This window comes from Monodelphis domestica, chromosome 3, assembly GCF_027887165.1.
Source record: "Monodelphis domestica isolate mMonDom1 chromosome 3, mMonDom1.pri, whole genome shotgun sequence".
Classification (NCBI taxonomy): domain Eukaryota; kingdom Metazoa; phylum Chordata; class Mammalia; order Didelphimorphia; family Didelphidae; genus Monodelphis; species Monodelphis domestica.
Window position 1 is genome coordinate 321,375,117 of NC_077229.1, and position 23,401 is coordinate 321,398,517.

Genomic DNA, 23,401 nt, shown 5'->3' on the forward strand with positions numbered 1-23,401 from the left:
CAGCGGCCCCCCCCCCCCCTTAACACTCTTGAAAATTACCAAGGACACCCCAAGGAGCTTTTGCTTGTGTGGACTATAGCTACTGCTGCTCTCAATAGTTTTGACCCTGCAGACTCCTCTCTGAAAGAGTTCTGGAAACTTCAGGGGTCTCCATTCCACACTTTGAGGACTGCTACTTAATGGCATAAATTCAAGGCCCTTCATCATCTTGGCTGTTCTTCTCTGGAGTATTTCCAGCTTATCACTGCCCTTCTCCTCAAACTATTATACTTTATCTCTCTTTCCTTTCACAGCCAAACTAGAGTAAAAAAAATTATCTGTACTGGATTGTCTCCACTTTCTTACTCCCTACTCACTTCTCAGCTTCATTTAATCTGGCTTTCTCCAAGGTTGACTTTCTAAAACTGCTTTCTCCAAGGTTGCCAACAATCTCTCAAATACTAAATCCTTTGTCCTTATAGAAGTTTTCCTTTTTTTCCTTCTTGATCATTCTGCAGCGTGTGAAACTGTTGATCACTCCCTCATCTCCAAGTTTGTGACCTTGCTGTTTACTGGTTCTCTTGCTCATCTGACTGCTTCTTTTCAATTTCCTGGATCATCAGAGCATCATAGATTTGGAGACAACTGGGACTTTGGTCATTAAGTCCTACCTCCTAACTTTTCAGATGATGTAACTGAGGCACAGAGAGGTTAAAGGATTTGCTCAGGGTCACACAGCTAGTAAGTATATGAGGCAGGATTTGAACCTGGTTCTTCTTGACTGCAAAACCACTCACTTTATCCCCTATGCCACACTCCTGCCTGCTATGTACGGCTGTAATTCAAGGTTCTCTTTTAGGGCCCCTTCTTTCTTTCTTTGTGGTCTTATATCAAATAGGATCAGGTATCTTATGCAGATGACAAAATATTTGTACCCAGCTCTCATCTCTCCAATTACCCATCAACAACTACCTGTCAGACGTCTCTACCCAGATGTCCCACAGCCATCTCATCAATGTGAATGAAGTAAAATTCATTATCTTTCTCTCCTTAGCCCATTTCTCATCTTCACTTCCCCATTTCTTTCCAGAGCAACACCATCCTTCTAGTCATCATGTTTGTAACTTTGCCATCTGTTTCCACTCTTCCTTCATTCTGCCCTCCCCTCGCCACCCCTCCACACCTATCACCTTTGAAATCTTGTTGATTCTATTAGGTCTACAGTCCCATTGCTGTCACTCTCTTATAGGTCCTCATTACTTCTTATTGGTATTGCTGCAACAGCCTTCTAGTGGACATCTCTGCTTCCAGTCTTTCCGTCCTCAAGTTCATCTTTCACACAGATGTCAAATGGACATACCAAAAGCCCACATCTCAACACATCTCTCCTTTGTTCAGAAACCTTTGACAGCTCTCTGGGGCTTCAAAGGTGGCATTTGAAGGCCATAATATGACTCCTAATGTATTGATCTTTGCACTCTCCATCTCTAGTCTTTCCCTATACCCAGTAATCCATGTCCTGCCTCCGTGTCTTTACAAAGGTTGACTCCTAGGTCTAAAATACTCTTCTTTTTTCACTGACACTTCTTTGAATCTTTCTTCCAGGCCATGCTAAAGTGCCATGACGTAAGTAGGACCTTTCATGATTCCTCCAGTTGCTATTGCTGGTGTCCCCTTAAAGTACTCTGGACAATTCACTTCTGTGAGTCTCAAATTTCCTCACCTATGTCTGTGAACAATCAACGATTTTGTCTTAGGTTGTTTTCTTAGCAGTCACAATAATCATTAATAAATGCTACCTTTATTTTTTTTTTAAACATAAGAATATAAGCTTTTTGAGGTCAGGAAGTGTTTCCATTTCCCCCCTCAGTAACCTGACTACCAAATACAGTGCTTTGCACATAGTAGGTACTTAATAAATAATTATTGAATGGAAGCCAAAATTTGCTTCCTTCTGACTTCCATCCATTGTTCCTAGCTTAATACTTTTTTTTTTAACGGATACCTTCTGTCTTAGAACCAATCATGTGTATTGGCTCCAAGGCAGAAGAGCTGTAAGAGCTAGGCAATGAGAATTAAATGTCTTGCCCAGAGTCACACATCTAAGAAATGTCAGAGGCCAGATATTGAAACTAGAACCTCTTGTCTCCCAGCCTGACTAACTATCCACTGAGCCACCAGCTGCCTCCAGATTAGTCCTTTTGATTTAAAAAAGAAAAAAGTTTCCCCTTCTTCTGTATACAGAAATGCAGATACTTTAGGTTCTAGCAATGGATTTCTGTCCCCAATAAAATACTGAATTTTAAATGAGGGGATCAGGATTCAAATCCTAGATCTGTTACTTCCCATTTGTTATGACCTTGGGCGAGCCATTTTATTCCTATAGGTCTCAATTTCCTTACCTATGTCAGTTAGCCAGTCAACAAACATTTATTAAACATTGACAGTGTACCAGGCACTTTGTTAAGTACTAGAAATGCAGAAGATAGTTCCTGCTTTCAAGGAACATAAAAAAACCAAAAGCAAAAACAAACCTAAAACCCAGTAAGCCCTCTGGGAAAGACCTGGAGTCTGAATGCAGACTGAAACATACTATATTTCATTTTTTTCTCCTTTGTTTTAAAAAAAATTTCAGATCTCTTCCAGAAAATGACTAATATGGGAAACTGTTTTACATGATTACACATGCAAAATTTATATCAAATTGCTTATAGTCTCAGGGCGGGGAGAGGAGAAGGAAGGAGAGAGGGAAGGACGGAGTGTCAGAAGAAGGGAGAGAATCTGGAACTCAAAACTTAAAAAAAAATTAATGTTAAAAATTGTTTTTACATGTAATAGAAGGAAAATAAAATAATAAATAAAAATAAACAGAAAACCCCCAATAGACAAGTGTGTGGATTGGGGAAGAGATGAAAGGAGAAAGATTATATTGGGCTGGATAATTCTCAACCCTCCTTCTGGGGCAACTTGGTGGCTCAGTGGATAGAGAGCCAGGCTTGGAGTTGGTAGGACCTATGTTCAAATCTGGTCTTAGACATTTCCTAGCCATGTGACCCTGGGCAAGTCATTTAACCCTGCTTGCCTGGCCCTTACCATTCTTCTGTCTTGATACTGATACTTAGTATCAATTCTATGATAGGAGGTAAGGGATTTTTTACAAAAGATTCCCTTTTAGCTCTCAAGCTTATAATACTACAAAGAATAAATTATAAATATTATTTTTAGTTTGTATTTCAGATTTACCAGTTTTAAGTAGTAACCCTAGGAATCTCACTTAACTTCTCTTCATTTATTTTCTCCTTGTTAACAGTGAGCAGGGATTCATTCATTCATTCATTCATTCATTCAACAAATATTTATAGAATACCGCTAGGTGCAAAGTACCAGGCTAAAGCTACATAGAGATAATATTGTAGAAACATTCTGTTCCCTTCCATTCTCCCACGGACTTGTATGGCCTTGGACTCTCAGGCTATCTGGCTTCAGCGCCCTCATGCATATACAAGTATTAATACCCTGTTCTTTACAAAATTCACATAGGACTGTATGGATGAACTAGCTTCAAAAAAAAGGGAAGAAATCCTTTTGATGTCTGTGAAATACATACCTTGAACTGGAGGAGACAGAAGGTTCTATGAAAACAAAATGTGCCCAGTGCTAGCTGCGTCTTCACACAGTCTGTCTCTATCCGGCAATAGCTTTTCCCCCCCTTTCCCTTCAAATATGAAGGGAAAATGGACGCAAGCAATATAAGTACACCCAAGCCTGAAAACGAAAGCCTCAGCAGTCATTCTCGTCCTCACTCTCATACTCAGACTGAAATTAACGCTCAACGCCTCCTGCTGGCAAGTCTGGGAAGCTGCGGGTGCTATAGCCTGCCCAAGAATCCGGTCCTTCGGAACCATGGGAATAAAAATAACAGAGGCTCGCATTTAGAGCAGAGCGTTTCAGGCTTCGCACCGTGCTGTCCAAACATTAGGTAGGTTTAATCTTCCTAACAGCCCTGCGAGAAAGGGGCTGTCAATAATTATCCCCATTTTACATATGAGGAACTGGAGGTAGGTACAGGTGGAGTGATACCAGCCTGTGTCCGAAGATGAATTTGAACTCTGGTCTTCCTACTTCCAAGTCTACTTCATAGGATGCAATGTAATCTCTCTGTGCTTCCCCCTCCCCCGCACCTCCATCAGTAAAATGGAAGTGGTCCATCTCTTTTACAAATATTTATTGATTATTGATTTATGCATTATTGTTCATATTATATTATTATATCATATATCATGATATATTACATTAGATTAGATTACACACTATATTATGTAACAATACCATACATTATATGTTATTGTCTAATATAACATGATACACTATATATTTTAGTATATTATACATAATATGTTTATATTAATTATGCAATATATTATATAGTGATTTAATATAGTATTGATTATTATATAGGATTATATTACTATTACACTATATCATTATATTATACATAATATTATATATTATATATTGTGTAGCATGTGCAATATAAGAAAAAAGGAAAATACACTGGATTTGGAGCTGGAAAATCTATACCTTGACATTTACCAGTTAGATGAATTGTCTTCCTCAGTCCCTTTCAGATTTAAGATAGAAACTTAAGATGAACTTAAACTTAAGATAAGGATCTTAATTTAGTATAATGGCAAACCACATATCATTTGAAAATCACCAAAAATTCTGTGGGAGAAGTGCTATTATTCATCTCATTTTACAAATGGAGAAACTGATCCTCAACAAGGAAAAATCACTAAGAAGCACTTAGCATCTAATGTAGCCTCTAAATCCATGCCTTACTTGATCCAAGGTAAATACAATATATATAAACATATATATATGTGCATATATATATATATATATATATATGTATGTATACCAAGTTGCCTCCCAGAGAGGTTGAAGGTTGTAACTTTCTTTCTTTCTTTTTTTAAACCTTTACCTTCTGGCTTAGAGTGGATAGGATACTGAGTATCAGTTCTAAGGCAGAAGAGTGAAAAGGGCTAGGCAATTAGAGTTAAGGGACTTGCCCAGGATCATATAGCTAAGAAATGTCTGAGGTCATAATTTGAACCCAGGGCCTCCTGACTCCAGGCCTGACTCTCTATTCCCTGAGTCACCTAGCTGCCTCTGATATATAACTTCTTTCATGACATGGAGAATATGGAAATATATAGGGCATGACAGTACTATATATAAACTATAACATTTACCATCTGGGAAAGGAGGTAAGGAGGATGGAGTGAGAGAATTTGAAATGCAAAATGTCAGAAAACAATAGTTGAAAATTGTTTCTATGTGCAATTGAAAAAAAGGAACAGACAGGGAAAAAAACCCTAATATAAATATATGCTTCTATAGGCCCCCCCCCCAAAAAAGAAGGCTTCTCTGAATTCCATTTTATTGCTTATGTCCCAAAAGCTTCTAGAAAGAAAAAGTTGACACACATGTGCATCCTTTTTTCTTTTTTAAATCCTTATCTTCTGCCTTGGAATATTGATTCCAAGGCAGAAGAGTTGGAAGGGTTAGGCCCATGATGGTGAACCTATGACACACATGTCAGTACTGACACATGTAGCCATTTTCAATGACACATAGCTGCTTGTGGGCTCAGTGAGTCTTGGATTTTGGAAGCCACCCTGGGAGCTGCTCTCCCGCAGCTGTGGCTGTGGCCATGCCCCAGCCCAGCCCAGGAGAAGGGCTGCTCCATTAGCTGGCCATGGGTGGATGTCAAGCAATGAATGGTGTACCAGGTGGCTAGGGTGCGTGGGGCTCCCACTGGGGCAGGGAGGAGGAGCACAGATGTGGAAGGAGTGCAAACAGGCAAGCAGGCTGGTGGATGGCAGCCGCTGATCTCATGGCACCCCCAGACTAGCCAGCTGGGGAGGGATGGGGCAGGGCTCCAGCCTACATGCAAAGGAGGAGTGCCTGAAACCAATTACCAGACACTTTTAGCACCCTGAAAAATATAGCAATGGCTTTACTCACAATTTTTCCCTCTACATACTTTTGTGAGACCTTATTCTCAGTGTTAAATAATATCAAAACCAACAAAAGAGATTGATAAATGAAGTTAGTAGTGCCTGCTTGGGCTTGAGGTGTACAAAACACCAACCTTCAATTGAAGATTTAGCCAATGAAATTCAGCAACAAAAAAGTCACTAGCAGTCAGGTTAGTTAAAGAATTCCCCCTCCCCCTCACTTATCTTAGTTCACAGCACCCCACACAAGTTAAATAATATCAAGACCAACAAAAGAAACCGACTGATAGTTAGTTAGTAGTAGTCTCTCGGTAACCGAGGATGACAATTGTCTTTGTGCGTTTTCATCTATGATAGATGAGTGTGCACAAAAACACTCGTGCGTGAAGGAGATTTAAGTGGAAGAGTCGATGCACAGAGACAGTCCCACTCTCTCGGTGTTGGAAGCCTGGGTCCAGTGGCACGAAAAGTCGTTACACCTGGAGACTTCCTCAGCTGCATTAGATGGCCCTGTTGTCCTTTGTGCTCCAACACGCCCTAAGCACTCCACAGTGCTTTGCTGCATCGCCATCTTAGCCGTTGAACCTTCTTATTGGTTTCTTCCGCCTGTTCCGCTGAAGCAGTCTTCACATGCTGGGTGAGCAAAGCCCTGGTTCACCAGGGGTTGACGACCCGATGGCTACCCTCACAAGGTTTATAGCTGGCCTGTCGAAGCTGTTGCTCAGAGTGTGGCTGCTGCCACATGCTAGCAGCTACTGGGAGCCACAAGTGAGAGCTGGGTGTCAGGTGGGGGTCAGAGGCTGGAGAGCTGCCCTAGGAGGGCACGACAAGCCCTCCATACCAAGGTGCTACCCCTCCCTGAACACCCCATCCACCTCTGATAAATGATAAACTGACTGATAAATGAACAAAGAAATCACTAAGCAGGTAAGTTAGATAAATAATTAGTTTTTGGTTTATTAAATATAGTTATATATTATAATTATACATTTGTTATTTAAACTATAAATATCACTAATTATTTTTTTTAACTTGAGGTGACTCACCACCCAAGTTATGGTCATTTTTTTGGTGAATTTTTACACACTAAGCTCAAAAGGTTGCCCATCACTGGGTTAGGTAATGGGGATTAAGTGACTTGCCCGGGGTCACATAGTTCAGAAGTATCTGGGGTCACATTTGAACCCAGGACTTTCCATCTCTAGGCCTGGCTCAATCCACAGAGCCACTGAGTGAACTGCCCCTGCCTGCATTCTTTTTACTGGATTTCAAGTCTATATCATTTTGACCAAAGACTGGGGCAAGGTTACAAATCTCTGTTTTATGCAATTCTGTGGAGAGAGATCAGAAAACCAGAAATAATGGACCTCATACTTATTTCCTAACAAAATCATGTCTATTTTTCATCTACAGAAGAGCCATGCAAGAGGTGAACAGGATTAAAATTCATTTGAACATCTCAAGTCACACATTTGCTCTGGAGAGTCAAAGAGACACCTGGTCACTCCCCAAACAAATTCTGGAGACAGGTTCAACTCATTCACCCTGGGATCTGCACTTTGTAAACAGAAATGGGGAAGATTCTGCAGATGAGGTGTGGAAAGGAAATATGCCCAGTAGAATATCTGTTGAACAGTGTTATTTTTCTGAGGCCACTAGGAATTGAGAAACTGGGTGAAGGCAAAAAACTTGCCTTGCAATTCAGTCTTTCCAGTCTGGTTAGACACAGAAGCAATAAAACACCTCCAATTTCTTCATTTTATAATACAAAAAACTGAAATGCATTCAAAGACAGTCTTCTTTTTCTTTGCTTGGTAGGAACATGTAGATGTTACATATGAGACATCATTCCAAATGTGATGACCCAAATCTGAGAAAGGTATAGCTGAAATAAAGTGTGCTATAATAGAAAGCATACTAGACTTTAGGGTTTAAGTCCTGCCTCAGCCACTTAATAGCTATATCATCATAGATAAGTCATGTAATAGCTCAGAGTCTCAGTTTCCTCATCTGTAAAATGAGGTTGATAATACCTGTACTATGTACTCAGCCAGAAATTGTAGAAAGCACTTTGTAATGAAAAGAATGTTGGAGTAGCCAGATTAAAATTCCACCTCTAATACTCATTACCTTCTTGGCTTTGGGCTTGGCATAGTAAATAGGGTTCTTGAATTAATATTAGGAAAACTTGGCTTCAAATCTTGCCATAGAAACTTGTTAGCTACATGACCCTGGGCAAACTGATTTAACTTCTCTGGACCTTGGTGTCTCCATCTGTAAAATGGAGGGTTTAGATTCAATAGTCTCTGCTTGCTTGAAATCTATGGCCCTGTGAACTTCTCTGGGTTCCATGTTCTTCACAATCCTATGAAGTTATTTCTTCTCTATGGCCCTTGGTTTCCTTTTCTGTAAAATAAAGAGGTTAGATAGTGTGGCAAAAATTTATTAGCAGAGACGCCGAAAAGTAAAACAGTTCCCAAGCCAAAAAAGAAATAGGTTTACTGAGAGAGGGCCAGTCTCATAATAAAGCCAGACTCTGGTTAGCAACCAAAGACCCAGAGCTTTGTGAGTGGCTTCCTTATATATCCAAAAATCTGTACAAAAGATATGATAATTTTTCAGATATATTTATAGTTACTCAAGAATAAATCAAGTGAAATAAAAATAAAAACTAGAGCAAAGGAGATTGAAAAATCAGATAACATGGGTGTGTTTGAACCATTTACAAATATAGGGTGGAGAACTGACAGAAAACTTTATCCCCGCTGTGTGTGGTGCTTCTTAGAAATGATTCTTTCAGAATTAAGTGATTGCTATTTTTAGAAATGTTTAATACCTCTAATCAAATACTTGTTTGGGTTCAACAGGACTGAACTATTAATTGAATGCTGATTCATTTCCAAAAGGACTAAACTACTAAAAATACTGAACCTCTAAAAGAATAAAAATGCTAGGGGGCAACTGGGTGGTTTAGTGGATTGAGAGCCAGGTCCAGAGACAGAAGGTCCTAGGTTCAAATTTGACCTCAGACGCTTCCCAGCTGTATAACCCTGGGCAAGTCACAACCCCCATTGCCCAGCCCTTACCACTCTTCTGCCTTGGAACAAATATACAGTATTAATTATAAGACAGAAGGTAAGGGTTTTTTTTTTTAAAGGAATAAAAATGCTTCATATAAAATCACATATCATTCAGATACAGAAAACACTCCAGAGAGAATTTTATCTTGATTATTCGCAGAAAAGTTTAAGATCTATGGTCACAAAATAACTAAATTGTGAGAAAAACTGCCAACACTGATGTAATCATAAGATGGGATACGGGATTTCACATTCACAATAGGTATCCCTTCCATACTGTGGGGGTTAGGGGCTGGGTACCCCTACTATCTGGAAAAACTTTGTAAAATTTTTGGCCCTCTGATACACAGAGAAATCTGATTTTTTTTCTTTTTTCTTTTATGGCATGTTTACTGTCCCTTATTGTAAAATCTGGGTTAAATATTTCATCATAGGCTCTATGTAGGTCAATGTTAAGTAAAAATACCATATGAAAAAGAAAAAAAATTTTTTTTAAAATTTTATAGTATTTTATTTGATCATTTCCATGCATTATTCATTAAAGACAAAGATCATATTCTTTTCCTCCCCCCCACCCCCCCGTAGCCGACGCGTGATTCCACTGGGTATCACATGTGTTCTTGATTCGAACCCATTGCCATGTTGTTAATATTTGCATTAGGGTTTCCTTTAGAGTCTCTCCTCTGTCATGTCCCCTCAACCACTGTAGTCAGGCAGTTGCTTTTCCTCGGTGTTTCCACTCCCACAGTTTGTCCTCTGCTTATGGATAGTGTTTTTTCTCCTAGATCCCTGCAGATTGTTCAGGGACATTACACCGCCACTAATGGAGAAGTCCATTACGTTGGATTATACCACAGTGTATTAGTCTCTGTGTACAATGTTCTCCTGGTTCTGCTCCTCTCGCTCTGCATCACTTCCTGGAGGTCGTTCCAGTCTCCATGGAACTCCTCTACTTTATTATTCCTTTTAGCACAATAGTATTCCATCACCAACATATACCACAATTTGTTCAGCCATTCCCCAATTGAAGGGCATCCCCTCATTTTCCAATTTTTGGCCACCACAAAGAGCGCAGCTATGAATATTCTTGTACAAGTCTTTTTGTCCATTATCTCTTTGGGGTACAGACCCAGCAGTGCTATGGCTGGATCAAAGGGTAGATATTCTTTTGTTGCCCTTTGGGCATAGTTCCAAATTGCCCTCCAGAATGGTTGGATCAGTTCACAACTCCACCAGCAATGCATTAATGTCCCAACTTTGCCACATCCCCTCCAGCATTCATTACTTTCCATTGCTGTCATGTTAGCCAATCAGCTAGGTGTGAGGTGATACCTCAGAGTTGTTTTGATTTGCATCTCTCTGATTATAAGAGATTTAGAGCCCTTCTTCATGTGCTTATTAATAGTTTTGATTTCTTTATCTGAAAACTGCCTATCCATGTCCCTTGCCCATTTATCAATTGGAGAATGGCTTGGTTTTTTGTATAGTCGATTTAGTTCTCTATAAATTTGAGTAATTAAACCTTTGTCAGACGTTTCTATGAAGATTTTTTCCCAATTTGTTGTTTTCCTTCTGATTTTAGTTACATTGGTTTTGTTTGTGCAAAAGCTTTTTAATTTGATGTAGTCGAAATTATTTATTTTACATTTTGTGATTCTTTCTATGTCTTGCTTGGTTTTAAAGCCTTTCCCCTCCCAAAGGACTGACATATATACTATTCTGTGTTTACCCAATTTACTTATGGTTTCCTTCTTTATGTTTAAGTCACTCACCCATTTTGAATTTATCTTGGTGTAGGGTGTGAGGTGTTGATCTATTCCTAATCTTTCCCACACTGTCCTCCAGTTTTCCCAGCAGTTTTTATGAAATAGTGGATTTTTGTCCCCAAAGCTGGGATCTTTGGGTTTATCGTATACTGTCTTGCTGAGGTCGCTTTCCCCCAGTCTATTCCACTGATCCTCCTTTCTGTCTCTTCGCCAGTACCAAATTGTTTTGATGACTGCTGCTTTGTAATATAGTTTGAGGTCTGGGACTGCAAGGCCCCCTCATTGAAAAAGAAAAATTTTAATATGAAATAAATATTTAAAAATTAAAATGAAACAAATTTGAGGAGAATGATATTGAGCATACTATAGGTAATATTTTATATGACAGTACATTCATTTTATGCATTTGTGAATTACTAAACTTTTAAAGATATCTCTATATTTCTAGCTTTTGTGTGTCATCTGTTGGCTTTCACATTCTTTTCGTAAACTTTTTACTTATTTTAACTGAAAAAAAGATATTGTGTCTATAGTATTAAAAAATAAAATATGTTGACATTATACAATATTATATACTATGCATTTCTGAGTTTCTAAACTTTTTCTGTGTCATCATCTGACCTTTGCATTTTATCTGTGGCTTCCTCCAAACTTCCCCAAAATTCCCATTCATTTTCTTAAGCTGACCTGTGATATAGTGAAATCACAATGGGCAAAGTTGGAATACGGAAGGGATACCTGTTCTTTGCTCTCTTGAGGTCCTTTCTGTATATAAATCCATATTCCTATAAGTGTTTATATACAAAAATAAATGATTTAATATTTAAATATAAATATATAATTTAAATATATAAAATAAAAATACATGCACATATATATGATTATATATATACCTCTGTGTGTGTGTGTGTGTGTGTGTGTGTGTGTGTGTGTGTGTGTGTAAAATACCACTTATAGGGGGAAGTTAGGTGATAAAATGGATAGAGCTCTCATCCTGGAGACAGGAAGATTCATGTTCATAAGTTCAAATCTGGCTTCAGACACTTACCAACTATGTGACTTTGGGCAAGTCACTTAACCCTGTCTGCCTTGTTTCCTCATCTGTAAAATGAGTTGGAGAAGAAAATGGAAGAAACCTCCATTATCTGTGCCAAAAATAGGGTCAGAAAGAGTTGGACACAATTGAAGAGTGATTGAACAAATTTTTTCATGTACAGTGATCTTTCACCTATTAGGAAAGTTATGTTTCAGACATAGGTGAAAATCCGTGAAGTAGCAGCATTATATTTATTTTATTATTTTATATATTTTAAGGCTTTATAAACTCTTCCCACTCTCCTATAAACCTTTTCCACACTCTTGTTAACTTACAGTCACTAAGCCAATCAATACCCAGGATACAGAACACAGCACTGTGGTTGGTCGCCTTTCATTCCATCAGCCAATAGTGTGCCATGTACAATCTGGTGTTGGCAAACTTGTACAAACGATAGTGGCATATTGCATTTCCATTGTGTACAGTACAGTATTCATCCGCAAAATCCCACAATATAGTGAGAACTCCGCAATACAGAATTATATATATAAACTTGTGATCATACAATACAAATAACTCATGCATACAGACAATTATCCATCAATGGATGAATGAACAAAAGAGCATATATTAAGTTCTTATGTGTCAAGCACTGTCTCAGACACTAGAGACGTAAATATAAAAGTGAGGCAGTTCTAGTCTTCAGGGAGCTTACATTCTAATAGAGGAGCCAATGAAAGGTGGTTTTGGCTTGAGTATTTGTTGACCCTGGTTTCCTTGCTTGATTAACTTTCCTTACCCTCTTTAGTATCCATTATAAGACAGAAGAGCAGCAAGGGCTAGGCAATTGGGTTTAAGTGACTTGCCCAGGGTCACACAGCTGTGATTGAGGTTGGATTTGAACCCAGGATCTCCCAACTCCAGCTACCTAGCTGACCTGGAAGAACTGTTTCTAAAGGTTTGTCCCAGTCACCTTTCCCTCTTAAACATCTGCTAGGACTTTTGCTTCTAAGATCATCTTGTGTCTACTTTGTGCTTATATTATGCATAATTATAGGTGTAGTTGTTTCTCCCTTAAAATGTGAGCTTGTTAAGGGCGGAAGCTGTTTCTTGCTTTTTTTGTATGTACTGGCTTACCACAATGCCCAGCACACAGTAAGTACTTAATGTTTGCTGACTTGACTGTCAAGCAAATAAATAAATATATTTTCTCTAAATGTTAGCTTCTTTTGACAAGTATAATTTGTCAAATCTTCCTTCTTCCAAAGTTCCCTCTATCTGTAAAAATGCTCTTATCCTCCTAGTCATCCAGATTCAAAACCCTGAAGTCATCCTTGACTGATTCTTCAATTCCCAAATCCAATCGTTTGCCAAATTTTATTGACTCTACCTATGTCAGACATGTCTGTCTCTTTCTCTCCTACCCTATTGTCCCCTCTTCACTGGAGCATTAAAATAGACTCCTCATAGCTGCTAATCGAATATTCCTAAAACAGATCTGGTCATGCCACACCACTACTCACAAACCCTCAGTAGTTTTTTCTTGTATCTAGAATAATATACAAATGACCCGATCTGGTATTTCTATTTCTTCACAATATTGTACCTATTTGCCTTTCCCATCTTATTTTTTACTATTCTTCTCAAGGTACTCTCTGTTGTGTGTTTTAAAAATTTGTGCCCTGGGGACTTCATTTCCCAGCATTCTTTACTCTTCCCGGGGTCCCCTTGTCTTGTGTCGCGCCCCTGTGTGTTGCACCCTGGCATGGGTTTGTTTATAAATTTGCTGAAAATCACTCTGTGGGGCTTTTTTTCCCTTTGGCTCCAGCACGGCAGGCTTCTGGGTCTCTGGCCCTTTGCTCTGCTCACTTGGCTAAAGGAACCTCTCTCTCTCTCAGTTTGTTGTTCCTGAATCTTATAAACTTTAAATACTTGGAGTATTCATTTTTAGTCTTACACTATTCAAGTCAAACTAGGATGCTCAGCCACCATACTCTACGTGCCACCTTCTCTTTCTGGGCCTGGGTCTGGAATATACTCCCTCCCTACTTCCCCCTCATAGAGTCCTTCTCTTCCTTCAAAGCCCAGCTTAGGCTCTAACTCCTTCAGGAGTCCTTTTCTGAGCTCTCAGTTGGAGCTCTTTCCTGTTTGAAATGATTTTGTTTACATTACTATATATACACTTTGTATTTTCTTATTTATTTAGCTGTATAAATTATTTAGAAATCCACATAAATAGATCTAAGCTATGTGAGGGCAAGGACTGCTTCATTTCTGTCCTTGCTCATGGTTTGTACTTAATAAATCTTTGTTGAAATGAATCAAATTGAATTATTAGGAAAGTTTTCTTTATATCAAGACTAAATTTCCTGCTTTTCAAATAAAAAAAATCAAAGTATCTAAAAATAGAAGATACCTAAAAGGTCATTTTGCCTATTCCCCTTATTTTCTGTCAGAAGTGAGATTTTTACTCATTGCTCTTCATTCTGTCTTGTATGGTCAAGTGGAAAAATTCTAGTCCCCCTCCAAGAAGTAGCTCTATCAAATACTTGAAGGCAGCTTTTATAACATCACAGTGTACCAAAGAAGCCATAGAGAACAATATCCCCTCATTTTACAGCTGAGGAAATGTAGGTCCAAACGATGTTAAGTGAGTTGTCCAAAGTCAGCCAAGTAGGAAAATCATGGATAGGACTTGAATTCAGTTCCTTTCACCCCACTGTCAGGGGTCTTTCCACCATTCCTCACCACTCTCATGTCCCATTCATGTCCTCTCCTCTCTGGGCTTGCCATCTTCAATTCTATCAACAGATCTTCACGGGGTGTGATTAAAAAAGAACAAAACAGAATAAAATCCTCACATTTGGGTCACACAGCCAGGAAGTATATGAGGTTGGCTTTGAACCATGGTCCTCACAACTCCAAGCCCAGTGCTCTGTCCACCCAGCTGCCCTTCATATGGGAAAATCTTAAGTCCTTTCACTGTCTTTTGAAAGCTACCTTCTAAACTAAGACATTCTTTAGCTTATCAGAGTAATACAGTGTTGGACCTGGAATCAGGAAGACCTGAGTTCAAATCTGCTTGCTGTGTGTGTGATCCTGGGCAAATCACTTAGTTCCTTATGGCCTTGTTCTCTGGAACCCCCCACATTTACCTTTGTCCCCTGGGAACTTGCCTTCAAGGAACTCCCAGACTGACCCTTGTCTTAGACTGAACACTAAACCTTAAAGTACCCAATGATTTCAGCCTAGATAGAATTATAATCAAATCTTAAGTACCCTTTTGACTTAGAAGTTTCTCCCATTGAATCTAGGTCTCTCCCAGGTAGTCCAGACACTGGCTGGAATCCTTCTTCCCTGGTCTCCATGTAAGCCAACTAGTTGTCCTTCCTGTCCTTTATTCCCTAAAGTGTAATTAAGACCCCAAGTTCTTCAGTTCATTGGAAGATCCCCTTTCAGGATGTATTTTCCCAGAGATAGTGTTCCCAGAGTCCAGAGCTTGTCTGTGTGGTATTTTGGGCATGGCTGTTAGGGCATTGTCTCCCTTGTCCTGATTCTGTCCTGGTTCTATGTTTTTCAAAGTTGATGCCTGTTTGCCTCAGTTTCCTTAACTGTAAAATGGAGGCAATCATTACACCTACTTTATTTGTAAGATTGTTGTAAGGCTCAAATAAGATCATTAAAAAAAAACCAACCTCTTACTTTGTATCTTAGAATCAATACTATGTATATGTATTGGCTCTAAGGCAAAAGAGAGGTAAGGGCCAGGCACAATGGGGGTTAAGTGACTTACTCAGGGTCACACAGCTAGAAAGTATCTGAGGTCACATTTGAACCCAGGATCTCCCAATTCCAGGTGTGGTTTTCTATCCACTGAGCCACCTAGATGCCCCAAGATCAAGTTTGTAAAAACCCCTTAACTTAGTACTACATAAATGCTTATTCCCTCTTCTTTTTTTTTAAACATTATTTTATTTGGTCGTTTTCATACATTATTCACTGGAAACAAAGATCATTTTCTTTTCCTCCCCCCCCCCCCCCCCCCCCCAGCCTTTCCCTCTCCCATAGCCGACGCATGATTCCACTGGTTATCACATGTGTTCTTGACTCGAACCCATTTCCCTGTTGTTGGAATTTGCATTATAGTGTTCATTTAGAGTCTCTCCTCAGTCTTATCTCCTCCAACCCGGTAGTCAAGCAGTTGCTTTTCATCGGTGTTTTTACTCCCACAGTTTATCCTCTGCTTGTGGGTAGTATTTTTTTTAGATCCCTGCAGATTGTTCAGGGTCATTGCATTTCCACTAATGGAGAAGTCCATCACCTTCGATTGTACCACAGTGTATCAGTCTGTGTATAATGTTTTCCTGGTTCTGCTCCTTTCGCTCTGCATCACTTCCTGGAGGTTGTTCCAGTCTCCATGGAATTCCTTCACTTTATTATTCCTTTTAGCACAATAGTATTCCATCACCAACATATACCACAATTTGCTCAGCCACTCTCCAATTGAAGGGCATCCCCTCATTTTCCAATTTTTGGCCACCACAAAGAGTGCAGCTATGAATATTTTTGTACAAGTCTTTTTCCTTATTATCTCTTTGGGGTACAGACCCAGCAGTGCTATGGCCGGATCAAAGGGTAGACAGTCTTTTATCGCCCTTTGGGCATAGTTCCAAATTGGCCTCCAGAATGGTTGGATCAATTCACAACTCCACCAGCAATGAATTAATGTCCCCACTTTGCCACATCCCCTCCTTTTTTATTCCCTCTTCTAATGCCCTTCCTAAAATCACAGTGCCCAGAATGGAGCCCAATACCCTAGAAGTGTGTCTCATCAGGACATAAGTACCCCCAACCCCCCTTGTCGGGGACACTGTTCCTTTCTTAATGCAGCTTCCAGTTGCATAAACCCTCTTGGCTGTCATGCCATACTGTTGACTCATATTGGGCTTGCATTCCATTAAAACCACAGAAGCTTTTTTCAGTGGAGCTGCTGTCAAGCTATGCCTCCCTCATCTTATCCTGGGGAAGCTGAATGTTTGGACAGAAGTGTAAGAGCCTCGGCGGTCCTCCTGAGCTGCTGATGTCAATTCCATTTACCTTGTTTGTGGCTGGAGGTGGGTGCAGACAGACCGGGAGGAACGTGAGTCATTAGAAAAACACAGGAACTTTTGAAGGTTAATAGCAATGTGAGAGAATAGTGATCAGGCTGGAGCCAAGCTGCTCGTGCCCTCCAGCTGCTTACTTAGGTTAAGTCTTTAATAGACAGCCTGGGCACCCTTGTGGGGCAGGAGCCAGATCTGAAGGCAATGGATGGATGCGGCAGAGATAACTGGGTTGCAGGTAGCAATTGGGAGCAGATTGCTACAACAATTTGGATTCCTATGAGGAAGAAAAGTGATTCCGACACTATAAAGATGCTGTGCCTCTTGCTTTGAGATCTATCTCCTCTTTGACATATACCAGGAAACCATTTGAGCAGCTAGAACAGGGATGGCAAACCTTTTAGAGACCGAGTGCCCAAACTGCAACCCTCACACTGGATGTGAGCCCTCCACCCAGTGCCTTACCCCAAACAGGGGAGGGAGGAAGCCAAAAGCCCCCTCCAGCATGCCTGCCATAGGTTCACCAACACAGAGCTAGGGCAAGCCACTGAACCATACCTGCCTTAGTTTCTTCATTTGTAAAGTGAGCTGGAGAAGAAGATGGCAAACCACACTAGCATCTCTACCCAGAAAATCCCCAGTGGGATCATGGAGAGTCAGACGGGATGACTACTCAACTAAAAAAACCAAAAACCATTTAAACTCTCATTGCTCTGGGGCAGAGCACGGTGACTGTTTTTATACGGCTTGAGAGCTAAGAATAAATTTTTTGCATTTTAAAATAAAGTGTTTTTGGAGCACAGCCATGTTTATATATTGTCTCTTGCTGCTTTTGTGCTACAAGGACAGACGGGTAGTTTTGACAGAGATGGTATAGAGCACTCAAAGCTGAGCAGGGCTATAGTTGTAGCAGGGTCAGGGTTATATAACTACAGTGTCTCAAGGGCCATATTTATTGCCATACTGTGGCATTAAAAAAAAAAATACTAGGGCCTGCCTATCATGTCAAAACAAGAAAAGAAAAGAGAAAAAAATGGACAGCTAAGTAGCTCAGTGGATTGAGAGCCAGGCCTATAGATGGGGAGGTCCTGAGTTAAATTTGGTCTTAGACACTTCCTACCTATGTGACCCTGGACAAGTCACTTAACCCTCATTGCCTAGTCCTAACCTCACTGCTCTTTTGTCTTGGAATCAATGCACAGTATTGATTTGAAGATGGTAGGAAAGGGTTGAAAAAAGTAAAAAAGTTTCATTGTGATTTTTTTTTTAATAAACCCTAATCAATACTGTGTATTGGTGCCAAGGCAGAAGAGCGATAAGGGCTAGGCAATGGAGGTTAAGTGACTTGTCCAGGGTCACACAGCTAGGAAGTGTCTGAGGTCACATCTGAACTCAGAACCTTCCATGTCTAGGCCTGGCTCTCTATCCACTGACCTAACCAACTGCCCCTATTATGATTTTTTAAACTCAGGGCCATGATTGAAATTTTTCTGAATAAGGACTGCCCTTTAGCCACTCTTACCACCAACATGCTTTGAAAATTACCTTTTGTTGCAGATTGGATAATGTTTCTTAATGAAATCAACCTCAAATTACAAAGCAAAGCAATGCCTATATGCAAAACTTATGCTGGTGGTCAATTAGAAAACAACTAATGTTTAAATCACAAATAATTAATGTCAAATTGCACTTTCCATCCTGTGCAAAGTTAAAACAAAAAGTTATATCTCCCACACAAGGGGCAGCTAGGTGGTGCAGCAGTAGAGCTGGACCTGGAGGCGGGAAGACTTGAGTCAAGTCCAGATTCAAACATTTATTAGCTGTGTGACTCTGAATAATTTACTTAATCCTATTTGCCTCAGTTTCTGTAAAATGAGCTGGAGAAGGAAATGGCAAACCACTCCAGTATGCTTGCCAAGAAAATCCAGGATGGGGTTATGACTAGTCAGACATGACTGAAACAAGTGAGCAACACCACAATTCCCACACAAATTTGCAGTAGATAAACTTTCTGAACTCAAACTACAGTTTCAGTAACATTTTTGACATCTCAACGCAAGTGCAAAAGATATTTCCTTATTTCAAAATAGATTCAATGGCACAAATGAAGAGCTTCTATCTAATTTTCAATTGGAAGTGATTAATCTACACTATAACAATGTGCTGAAAGGTAAATGTGAAGAGAAGAATATAATAGAATTCTAAAAATGTCTTCCAAACAGCAAATATACTCAATTAAAATTATAGTCCATGGAATGATATCAGTCTTTGGCAGTACCTGCCTGTGTGAAAAGACATTTTCAGGGATAAAATACATAAAATCTCATTATACATGAACATTAACAGATGAACATTTGCAATCAATTTTGATCTAAGCATTAACTTTGAATATCAGTTAAGTGAAATGTTATTCTCAAAAACAGAACATAGTTCTCTTCATTAGTAGACTTGTATTACCAAAAAAATAAAATTATTATTACTATATTATGAAATTTGTCAAAAAAATTGTAGAAATTTGTTTTTTGTCTAATTCTATAAATACCTACCTACCTAATGTCCTCAATTTTGCCAGGTCTACAAAACCTAATATATTTACCATCTACTCTTTTATAGAAAAAGCTTCCCCTCTTCTGCTCTAGGCCAATGCTTAGATTTCAAAAAAGGTGTCGTTTGTGCATTGCTAGAGGGAATTTCCCAGAGTTCCTCCCTCCAATAAAATCAGAGGTCTAATCCCATCATTATTTCATTCCTAGTATTTGATTTTCTAGTACTTGGTGGATAGTAGGCATTTAATACATGTTTGGTGATTAATAGATAGACCTGCCAGTTTGATAGGTGTTAGATGAAATCTCAGAATCATTTTGAGTTGCATTTCCCTGACCATTAAGGATTTTGAATTTTTTTTTACATGGCTATAGCTAATTTATGTTTTTTTACTTTAAAAACCTTTTCTTTCTTTCTTTCTTTCTTTCTTTCTTTCTTTCTTTCTTTCTTTCTTTCTTTCTTTCTTTCTTTCTTTCTTTCTTTCTTTCTTTCTTTCTTTCTTTCTTTCTTTCTTTCTTTCTTTCTTTCTTTCTTTCTTTCTTTCTTTCTTTCTTTCTTTCTTTCTTTCTTTCTTTCTTTCTTTCTTTCTTTCTTTCTTTCTTTTCCTTCCTTCCTTCCTTCCTTCCTTCCTTCCTTCCTTCCTTCCTTCCTTCCTTCCTTCCTTCCTTCCTTCCTTCCTTCCTTCCTTCCTTCCTTCCTTCCTTCCTTCCTTCCTTCCTTCCTTTCAGAAATGATAAGGAAATAAATTCATATCAAGGATTTATTTAATTTTGAAAGTAAGACCATTTTCAGATTCTGAGCCAGCCAAGATATGCTGAAATCATGCAAGATACCTTCAGGCATACTCCCCCCACCCCCATCCCTTCTACATTTAACTGGGGCTAATTCTACTGTCTACTAATTCTACCCAAGAGATTGAGGGATTTTTTTTAGACTAGTGTTAGAACTATGAATCTCTCCATCATTTTCAGTGAGTAAATGTTATGTTATGCTAAAATAAGGTAGCTTCTTAGATGGTAAAGCATACTTTACCACAACAAGAGGAATTTAGGGGTATAAAGCATACCCAGATAGTTATATTGCAGGCACTAAGCTTATTCATAGATTCTTGGCACAGTTTAACACATGTCTGGCCTTTTCTGTTTCAACATGTTTCACCCCTAGGCTGGTTGGCTATTTCTGAGCCTAGATACTGGTAAAACCAGGACCTTTTTGACTGATTTCCAGCTGCAACTCCCATATTCCTGGCCAAAACTGGAACCTGAGAGCCATGAACTGATGGTCTATATTTTGTGTCTCCAGTCTTCTGAGACCATTTGTTGTTGTTTAGTTGTTATTTAGTTGTGTCTGACTCTTTGTGATCCCTTTTGGGGCAAAGATACTGGAGTGGTTTGCTATTTCCTTCTCCAGCTCATTTTATAAGTGAGGAAACTGAGGCAAAAAGGGTTAAGTGACTTACCCAGTGTCACAAAGCTAGTAAGCACCTGAAGATGGATTTGGATTTGAACTTAGGTTTTCCTGGTTTCAAATCTGGAGCTCTATCCACTGCTGCTTCTGTGACCATAACCTCTTCGATTAGTCTTTTTTCATCCACTGTTTAGGGCAACTTCCTTCCTTCCTTCTTTCTTTCAAACCCTTACCTTCTTGGAATCAATATTGTATATTGGTTCTAAGGCAGAAGAGTGGTAAGGTCTAGGCAATGGGGGTTAAGTGACTTGCCCAGGGTCACCCAGCTAGGATGTGTGTGAGGTCAGATTTGAACCTGGGACCTCCCATCTCTAGGCCTGGCTCTCAATCCACTGAGCCACCCAGTTGCTCCCTAGGGTGACTTTCATAGAGGAAGTTTTCTGTAGTTTTCTGTTGTCTGTATTCTTTTAGTCTCTATCAATTCAATTTCCTGCAACAACTTGTTTCAACTCCTCTTGGTTTCCTTCATCCTCCTTTAATCTCATTTCTTTTCAGGTTCATATTTTCTGCCCTCTCTATTTCAGTCACCTCTTCCTTTGTATTATTATTATTATTTTTTAAACCCTTACCTTCTGTCTTGGAGTCAATACTGTGTATTGGCTCCAAGGCAGAAGAGTGGTAAGGGCTAGGCAATGGGGGTCAAGTGACTTGCCCAGGGTCACACAGCTAGGAAGTGGCTGAGGCCGGATTTGAACCCAGGACCTCTCATCTCTAGGCCTGGCTCTCAATCCACTGAGCCACCCAGCTTCCCCCTGTATTATTATTTTTTATTATTTTTTAAAGCCGTACCCTCCATCTTATTATCAATACTGCATATTGGTTCCAAGGCAGAAGAATAGCAAAAGCTAGGCAATGAGGGTTAAATGACTTGTCCAGGGTGACATAGCTAGGAAGTATCTGAGGCACATTTGAACCCAGGACCTTCCATCTCTAGGCCTGGTTTTCAATCTACTGAGCCACCTAACTGTCCCCTGTACTCACTTCTATTTCTTACATTCCATCTATATTTTCAGATGCACAAAATCATGGAGCTGCAAGAGACCTGATTGGCTATCCTGTTCCTGTCATTAGCTTGTAGCCCATCCTAAAAGAAATATGCAGACAACTCACATATGCATAAGATTACTTAGTTTATAGTGAAGCTAATATAAATATACACATATTATGGAGAATAGTTATTCCTCACAGAAGTCAACTTTAGGCAAAATTACTAATTGGTTGTTTATTTTCTATGCTTTCCCATGTCTCCACTAGTTTCAATAACACAAACTCATGTGTGGGTGGGTGTGTATATATATATATATATATATATATATATATACAGAGAGAGAGAGAGAGAGAGAGAGAGAGGGAAAGAGGGAAAGAGGGAGGAAGAGACGTATATCTGTGTGTATGTGCATATGTGTGTGTATAACCCAAGCCTCTTTCCTCACTTTTTGAAAAGGATGCCCCTTGCTTCTATGAGGGGTGGGGTAAAGTTGGTGAGGGGGTTGGTGAGACTAGTTTCTTTCTTTTTTAAAAATTTTAACCCTTACCTTCCATCTTAGAATCAATACTGTGTATTGGCTCCAAGGCAGAAGAGTGGTAAGGGCTAGGCAATGGGGGTCAAGTGACTTGCCCAAGGTCACAAAATTGGGAAGTGTCTGAGGCCAGATTTGAACCTAGGACCTCTCATCTCTAGGCCCGGCTCTCTATCTACTGAGCCACCCAGTTGCCCCCCAAGTGATTGGTTTCTTCAAGTTTTTCTTGCCTCCCTTTTAGAGAAAGAAAACGTGAAGGATTTCCACTTCTCTTCAGGGCAAGGAAGAGAGAAAAAAATTCTGGGAAAAGCTGACATATAGAATTGTGTTCATGTAATTATTCTCAGCTTACTACACTAGAGACTTTGAGGAATTTCCTTTCTAGTGAAATCTGGGAGTCTTCTTGGTTGAACTGAGCTGCCTCACTCAATGGGAGCTCCTTCACTCTGTACTGTCTGGTCTATATGCTCTTATATATCTTTGCTCTGATTTTTGTTTTACTATCCATTTGGATAAAGAAATTTCTTTCCTGTTTGCTATGTGGGTTCATTGTGGAGCTCATATTTGTTGGGAAAGGAGTCAAGCCTTGGATAGAGAACTTGGCATTCCCTTTCCCCATCAATGAAGTACTCAGGAATTTAGCTTGAATCATAAAATTATATCCCTTTGACTAATTATATAAAACAGAGAAGATAGATTTATTCTAGACTGGTACCTCTTCTCTCTTAGGAGAAGCAAGTGGTAGCCTCTGATCCTAACCTCCTGCTTCCTGTTTCCCCTCCTGGGAAGAATCAGTTTACCCTTAGAGAAAGAATGGAGGAAGAGATTTGAGATATGTGTACACACACAATTGATATATGAGTAATGTACACACACAGGACATG

General features: G+C 39.5%; 1 protein-coding gene across 7 annotated transcripts in view; it reads right to left on the reverse strand.

The window, feature by feature from the left end:
* NCOA2 (nuclear receptor coactivator 2) overlaps positions 1-3,792 on the reverse strand; it is a 442,178-nt gene extending 438,386 nt beyond the window's left edge. For 3 of the 7 annotated variants that reach the window (XM_056824058.1, XM_056824074.1, XM_056824053.1), the window contains exon 1: positions 3,587-3,670. The gene's annotated coding sequence lies outside the window, so the exon portion shown is untranslated. Of the gene's footprint in view, positions 1-3,586 lie in introns of all 7 variants that reach the window. The other 4 variants (XM_056824070.1, XM_056824092.1, XM_056824067.1 and 1 more) reach the window with 4 other exon arrangements.
* Between the last annotated feature and the right edge of the window lie 19,609 nt (positions 3,793-23,401).